Genomic DNA, 8,715 nt, shown 5'->3' on the forward strand with positions numbered 1-8,715 from the left:
GTCTGACGCTATTTCGGCATATCGATGGCTTAATGCAAGGACATGGGTACTTCACTAGCTAGCATAGTGTAGAATTTGGGCTTAGACCCAAGTCAGACGCAGAACAAAGACAGGCACACTTAGACTATGCCTCAAGTTAGTTGGCTATGCTCGACCTACCCACTATCTCTACTATACATTTGGAACCCCCCATAGTCCCCCCTTGAGGAACACACACTTTGGGCTTTCACCCCAAACCTCCCTTAGTATCAGGAGTTAATCTTTGGGACAAGCTTGAAACTTACTAAATATGGAATGTCCTTAGATTGCGAATTTGGACACAGGACAAGCACTATTGTGTTCAAGACAATCTCTACTTTCCGTAGATATGCTAAATGAGCAAATCTGGACACTTTTCATATATAGCATTTGGGACCAAAGTGAGACTAACATAAAGGGCATGATAGTGAGGGTGTTTGGCAAACACGGTAAATTATCATCTAACGAATATTGAAGGACCAATCTTAATATTGTAAGAGTTCCCAACACTAGCAAGTGCAAGTCAACGAATAAGTTTCTCTAACCAGGTCAAGTATGTTTGACTAAATAGACATTTAGAAATTCCTTCCTTATGCTCATCTGGTCAAGTACACACGCGAAGACCAACTTAGGCGGAGATTGATAACGAGTCCAGCAATATCGACCTCCTGCTATCGTGGCAGTAAGGAAAGAGTGTCCATAAGGACTGGCTGACAGGTAACTTTTGATACCTGAAGTCACATTCACGACAATAATAAACAATCTTAAAATCATATATTTGAAGTTTCAAAACCCATCAAGAAAAATGAACAACCAAATTATTTTGCTTTAATAATAAAGTAAATGCAGCATGATCACCTTCTAGTTTATTTAGTGAATTAATGACTTCTCTCTAGACAATCCAGAAAATCAACAGTATAAGGAAGAGGGTACACATCTAGGATAATCATTTTATTACAAACGATAGTTGATGCAGAAACGAATACTCCCATTAAACTTTGTGATAAGATGAGGTTCACACACCCAAGGACTCTGTAACTTTTGAATAACACCTTTTTTAACATTTTCTTGACGTTTACACATAAAATCTTGATCTCCTTTGGTGACTAACAATGTATAGAAACCTTGATTGAACAAGCATCCCCAATTGGAATAGAATGCAGTGTTGCAATCTTAGCCCCAAACAACAAATCAAATTTGAAGAGATCAACATACTCCTTCATAAACTAGTCAACCACTACAACATAAAGATTGTTAAGGGAACTAAAGAGGGAATAGAGGAACAAGATGAAAACATAAGAGCAAATAATGGGGAGACAAAAGTGATGGAAGCAGATGTAAAAGAAAAGGAATGAAGAGAAATAAAAATGAGAGGAATAGAAGAAATATAAAAAAGTATAAAACAAATAGGAGAAGCATTAAAATCACACTTGGCATGATTATACCACAACCAATTTATATTAAGGATGAAGTCAAATGCTTGATTCAGCACTACTCGCAATAATTGAAACTCAAGCTCAATATCACTTACATACACAACTAGGTTTGCCTCATCCTATGCATATGTATATGTATGCCATTGCTATAAATAATGAAAACTAACTTTGCTACATGACACAAATGTAGATGGCAATATGTGGCAACTGGTTGAATAATAGAAGATAAACTTGAGTCTATATCAACTAACATGGAGAGAGTAATAAAAAACCTCTTGTTATAAAAACAAACTTAGAAGTAAACACTATAGGAATTGGTGCTGAGAGAACCCTTTTATGATACTCTTGAAAGAATAATGAAAAAGTCATTGACTTATTCGCACAAAGACCATTCACTACTCATATGACTTTTTTATTTTCCAAAAGAATCTCTATATCAAGATCTTCCACTGCAATAACACTAATAAGATGTTGATGCTAATGCCTACACCCAGGAAATGAAGGATACCAATTTGGAAAATGCTAAGAATGCATATATATGTGACCAACCTCATCACACACCCAGTAGTGGACATCACTGTCATAAATGTGATTGTGGGTATCAAAAGTTACTTGTCAACAAGTCCTTTTGGATATCCTTTCCTTATTATCACGACAATTTATACCAAAATGCTACTTGTGGTGATAAGTTGAAAGTGCATAATGCCATGGTAAGGCTTATTTCTCTCTATATTCTATAGCTTGCTAGATTCAGACTCATGACTAATCACGTGGTGACTTTATAGCAAAGTGCTATGATAAGTGGATTAATATCGCAATAACATTATAGCAAAATGCTACTTGTGATGTGTGATGATGAGCTGATCTCTTTTTTCCACAGCATGTTGGATTCAGACTCTGGACTAATCACTTAGTTACATTATAGCAATATACTGTTTATGGTGATGAGCTGGAAGTGCACAAGGCCATGGTAAGGCTTGCTCCTCTTTATTTTCTACAACTTACTGTACTTAAACTTGAGATTAGTCACTCATCCACTTTATAGCAAAATGTTACTTGTCATGATGAGTAGAGTAATCATATGACGAATTTACAGCAAAATGCTACTTATGGTGATAAATTGGAAGTGCATAAAGCCATATGTAAGTAATTAAAGAAAATGACTTAAGAAACAATTCATAAAGGTTTAAATATAAAAGGAAAGGGCTCATAAATAGGAGTGCACCCCCTTTTCCAATCAGTTAAAGGTTTTGGGATATTTAAGGTTAAGTGTCTTTGGGTTTGAATAGTATTGGGCAGGGTTAAACATCTTTAAGCTTGAATAATATTGAGCTGGATAATCTTTTAAAAATTCCAAATTCAAGAGTTTACATTTGGTATTAAAGGGGTCTTAAGTCTGACTCTGTTAGTTAGCTAAAGGAATCACTGTTAGTTAGTTAGGGGAATCACACCACATATTGATATTGATATCTAGCAAATCCAATTTACCTAATCCGAGAGGTAAAGTGTCAAGAGAGTGGGGCTCTTGGGAGAGCTGTGGCTCTTAACTTTTGTTTAGGGAAGCATAGTGGATTCTAGATAACCAATGAGAATAATTTGAGACACAATCCCTAAAGGTTTAAATATAAAGGGAAAAGGCCCATAAATAAGAATACACCGGTTAAGGGTCTTAAGATATTTAGGGTTAAGTGTCTTTATATTTGAATAATATTAGGCTAGATGTCCTTTTGGGAAGTCCAAATTCAAAAGTTTACATCATGGTAAAGCTTGCTCCTCTATTTTTTTCCAACTCGCTAGATTCAATCTCAAGACTAATCATTTAGTGATATTACAATAATATGCTAATTATAGTGATGAGTTGCAAGTGCATAAGACCATGGTATGGCTTGCTCCTCTATATTTACTGCATTCAAACTAAGGATTAATCACTCATTCACTTTATAGCAAAATGCTACTTGTGGTGATAAATTGGAAGTGCACAAGGCCATGTTAAGGCTTGATCCTTCCTATTTTTTGCAGCTTGTTAGATTTAGACTCATGAGTAATCACTCAGTGATGTTACAATAAAATGCTACTTATGGTGATGAGTTGGAAGTGCATAAGGCCATGGTATGGATTATTGCTCCCTATTTTTTGCAGTTTCCTAGATTCAAACTCTAAAGTTAGTAGTTAGTGGCATTACAGCAAGATATTGCTTATGGTGAAAAGCTAGAAGTGCAAAAAGCCATGGTACGGTTTGCTTCTCTATACTTTCTGTTGCTAGCTGGATATAGATTTAGGACTAATGGCTAGGTGATGTTATCGCAAAATGTTGCTTGTGGAGAGGAGTTGGAAGTACACAAGGCTATGGTAAGGTTTGCTCCTCTTTTTTTTTGCTCACTACAAACAGCATTTTGCTATAACATCACTAAGTGATTAGTCTCAAGTTGGAATTCAATGAGCTTGAGCTGGAAGTGCACGAGGCCATGGTAAAGCTTACTCCTCTCTATTTTCTGCAGCTTGTTGGACTCAAACTCATGACCAATCACTCATTCTCTTTATAGCAAAATATTACTTATCATGACGTAGGGATTAATCACGTAGTGACTTTATAGCAAAATGTTGCTTGTGGTGACAAGCTGAAAGTGCATGATGCCATGGTAAAACTTTCTTCTCACTATTTTCTATAGCTTGCTGTATTTAGACTTAGAACTAATCAAGTGGTTACTCTATAAGACAATGCTGCTTATTATAACAAGCTACTATACTCAAATTCAATGACATTTAACCCTAAATATCCCAATACCCTTAACTGATTAGGAAAAAGAGTGCATTTTTTTTCATAGACTTTCTATTTTTGAACCTTTATAAATTGTATCCTGAATTTTATGTTTATTTGCTTGCAATAAGCTAAAATTGTATGAGACCATGGTAAGGCTTGCTCCTCTCTATTCTTTGGATTCAAACTCTAAATTAATCATTTAATGACTTTACAGCAAAATATTGCTTATGTTGACGAACTAGAAATGCATAATATATGGTAAAGCTTTTTACTCTCTTTTTCTGTAGCTCTCTAAATTTAGAGTTGGGATTAATCAAGTGGTGACTTTACAACAAAATACTACTTGTGGTGATGAGTTGAAAGTGCATGAGGCTGCAACTCTCTAGATTCAAACTCGGAACTAATCACTTGGTAATATTATAGCAAAATGTATAAGTGCACATGGCTATGGTAAAGCTTGCTCCTCTATTTTTTCTACAACTCATTAGATTCAGACTCAAGACTAATCATATTGTGCCTTTAAAGTTTAATTACTATTTATGGTGACGAGCTGAAAGTGCATGATGTCATGATAAGGTTTGCTTCTCTTTATTTTCTATAGCTCACTTGTTACTGGTGATTTTACAACAAAATGCTACTTGTTATAATGAGTGAACTAATTTAATAGTGATATTACAGCAAAATGATGGTTGTGGTGATGAATTGAAAGTGCATAATCTCATGGTAAGGCTTGTTGCTCTCTATTTTTTACAGCTCTCTAAATTCAGACTTAAAACTAATTATGTATTGAATTTATAGCAAAATCTTGCTTCTTGTGATCAGCAGACGAAACATACAATGATTTTTCAACAAAATACTATTTATTGTGACTAGCTAAAAGTGCATAAACCCAATATAAAGTTTATTTTTCACTATTTTCTGCAACTCATTAAATTCAAACTTGGGACTAATCACATAATGACTTTATAATATAATATTGTTTGTGGTGATGAGTTAGAAGTGCATAAAGCCATGGTAAAGTTTACTCCTTTCTATATTTTACAGCTTGTTGTACTCATGCTCAAAATTAATCATTCATTCACTTTAGAATAAAATGTTACTTGTGGTGACAAACTACAAATGCACAAAGCTATGGTAATGTTTGCTTTTTTCTATTTTCTGCAACTCATTGGATTTAGATTTGGGATTAATCACTTGATGACATTATAGCAAAAAATTGCTTGTGGTAATGAGCTGGTATTGCACGAGGCCATAGAAGGCTTACTCCTCACTATTTTTTGCAACTTGCTAGATTCAAACTTGGAACTAATTACTTGTTAACTTTATAGCAAAATGTTAATTGTCGTGATAAGTGGACTAATCACACAGTGACTCTACAGAAAAATACTACTTATGGTGATGAGCTGAAAGTGCATGACGCCATGGTAAAACTTGCTTCTTACTATTTTCTATAGCTTGCTGGATTTAGACTTAGAACTAATCACATGGTGAATTTACAAAAAATTGTTACTTGTTATGATGAGTAGACTAATATGGCATTAACATTATAGCAAAATGCTACTTATGGTGATAAGCTGAAAGTGCACGAAGCCATGGTAAGGCTTCCTCTCTATTTTTTTTCAGCTTGCTGGATTCAGACTTAGGAATAATTACTCATTTGACTTTATAACAAAATACTCCTTGTCATAATGAGTGGACTAATTTGGTAGTGACATGACAGTAAAATGATGCTTGTGGTGACAAGCTAAAAATGCACAAAGCCATAGTAAAGTTTGTTTTTCTATTTTTGGATTGAGACTCGGAACTAATCACTTACTTGTGATGATAGCTGAAGCCATAATAAGGTTTGCTCCTCTCTATTTTTCTGCAACTTGCAAAATTCAAATTTTAGACTAATCATATGCTGACTTTACACCAAAATGCTACTTAAAGTGATGAGCTGAAAGTACACAAGGCCATGGTAAAACATACTCCTCTCTATTTTTTTCAGCTCATTAGATTTAGACTCAAGACTAATCACTCTGTGATGTTATAGCAAAATACTATTTGTAAGCCATGGTAAGACTTATTCCTCCCTATTTTCTTCAACTCACTGGATTCAAACTCAAAATTAATTACTTGGTGATGTTACAACAAAATGCTGTTTATTGTGAAAGTGCACGGCCATGGTAAGTCCTACTCTCTATTTTTTTGAGCTCACTAAATTCAGACTCAAGATTAATCACTTCAAGTGACTATTTGTGGTGACAAGCCAGAAGTGCATCAACCCCGACCCAGACACCAATGGCTCCAGCCTTTGGAGTTTCGATGCAGGCATTTGGTAGCAGCACTCCAGTTTTTGGAAGTCTTGCATTTCCAGCTTTTGGTAGCACGACTCCATCAGCTGCTGTGGAGGCTGACCAAAGACAGGAGTTTGGCCAAACTGCAGAGCTGGAGTTCCAAACATGGACAAAGAAAGCTGTGCTTGGCCGAACAAGGGACTTCTTTGAGTTTGTCCAACAGTGACGAGGAGCCTGAAGAGTCCAAACTGTGAACAAAGAGAAGGAGGAAGAAAAACATACATACTTGGTGTGCCGAACAAGGACGTGCTTCCAAATGCTGGTGTGCTGCTCAAACCAAACGCTGGAGTGGGCCAGTTGACAGCACCTTTGGCAGTACCCCTTCCGGAGAGGGAAGGATTAGACTTTGTTTAGCTACTTTCTTACTCTGACTAGTGCTTGCTGGTTCTACAGGCAATTTGTGATGCCTATGCTAATTTTCGTTATGCATTCAAGGTAAGAGAAGTGTATTATGCTGTGAGACTCACCACCATTTTGTATGCAACATCTTTTGCTTAGTGTCATGGCGCCTTCTCAGCAATTCAAACCTCCAGGCGTTTCTGATGTAAACATGAATCATGATTTAGAGTATATGTGTAACTTTTTGCTTCTCTTTTTTCCTAGACCATGTGGGCCGAAGTGATGAGCAAGCTTGAGAAGATGGGAACCGAAGATAGGGAGTGGCTATACCCAGAGCTGCTGTTGGGATTCAAAGACCTTTCAAAGCGACTTCAGGTGAGGTTTCCCTTGAGTTGAACTTTCTGTTACAATCGTTTTTAGGCTGACATGTGTCATGAGGCAGCTGCAAGACGAGGCAATCTCTTCAGATACGAACAGGCTGCAGGCTACTGAAAGCAACATGAAGCTGGTGAGCTTTGGATGCCACTGTGCCTTGTATCTTAGCTCTCCCGTTTTTTTGCAGTTGCAAAGACATTTCCAGGTCATCATATTACCTTGGCTCCAACGGTTCAGACTCAAGGAGCAGCAGCTGCAACGGAAGCTGTTAAAGGTCTGTTTCTTTTTCCAAGAGCGTGGTGGTTTTCTAGCTTGTTTTCTTTTTCACAGCTTACGAGAATAATCGAAAGGCTTGAAGCGAAGGGCTTATGGATGCCTTTGACAAGGTCTGAAACACTTCTGGAAGAAAAGTTACGAACGCTGGCACGACAAGTAAGTCTTTCTTTGATACAACATAGGAACTTAAGCGTACCCTTACTTTCTCAACGACAGAGCTTCCAAGGAAAGTGGACTCGGTCTTGTCGATTTCACGCCTGTGCGCAGGTGTAGGAAATGCATCGTTTCTACCAGGCCAACTCGATGAGCAAAGCTTGACTGACATTCAAGAGGTGCAGTCTTTTGTTTCCAATGGTAGCTCTCCATTCTTATCAGAGCGTGTTTGTATCTCAACGACAGAACTTCCAAGCAAAGTGAACTCGGTCTTGTCGATTTCACGCCTGTGTGCAGGTGTAGGAAATGCATCGTTTCTACCAGGCCAACTCGATGAGCAAAGCTTGACTGACATTCAAGAGGTGCAGTCTTTTGTTTCCAATGGTAGCTCTCCATTCTTATCAGGACGTGTTTGTATTCCAGGTTCTACGCAAGCAAACTGAAGCTATATCACGTCTTGCTGGTGTGCTCAATGAGAGACATCGAGATTATAACTGAGGACGAAGGTCGCCTAATGGGCACCGACTTAAGCAGAGCCAAGGCCTGAGCAGCCGTGGGCTTTGCTTCCTCCAATAGGTATTTTTGAGAGCTTGTACCGTAATTTCTGGATCCCGAGCCCGGGTATTTTTGTAGATCAATCTTGCACGATATCTTTCGCTCTTTGTGTTAGCTAAATGAAAATCTAACAACTAATTAACGTGTAAAGCGCAGTGGATAGAGCGTCTGTTTTCGGAGCAGAAAGTCACAGGTTCGAACCCTGTCCATCGCGCTCGCTCATATTAGCTCAACTAGTGCTAATACCAGGTCATGGGCCAAATATTTTTCTTGCAATTTAAAATTTCAGTTGTATTGGTAGTTTTTTCAAGAAAACATTTTTATTTTTTAATTACAAGAAAAATAAAATAAAATTGATCAGCTAAAAAAATCAGATAAAATGAAAGCTGGGCATTTTGCTCGCAATTTAAAATTAACTGTTGTTTGTAAACATTGGTAGTTAACAAGCCTTTTCAAGAAAAAG

At 37.1% G+C, this 8,715-nt stretch overlaps 1 pseudogene; it reads left to right on the plus strand.

Annotated features, from left to right (window-relative positions):
* The first annotated feature begins 6,498 nt into the window (after positions 1 to 6,498).
* LOC112349038 lies at positions 6,499 to 8,244 on the plus strand (annotated as a pseudogene).
* Positions 8,245 to 8,715: the final 471 nt, after the last annotated feature.

Source organism: Selaginella moellendorffii, unplaced genomic scaffold (genome assembly GCF_000143415.4).
Source record: "Selaginella moellendorffii unplaced genomic scaffold, v1.0 SELMOscaffold_35, whole genome shotgun sequence".
Taxonomy (NCBI): domain Eukaryota; kingdom Viridiplantae; phylum Streptophyta; class Lycopodiopsida; order Selaginellales; family Selaginellaceae; genus Selaginella; species Selaginella moellendorffii.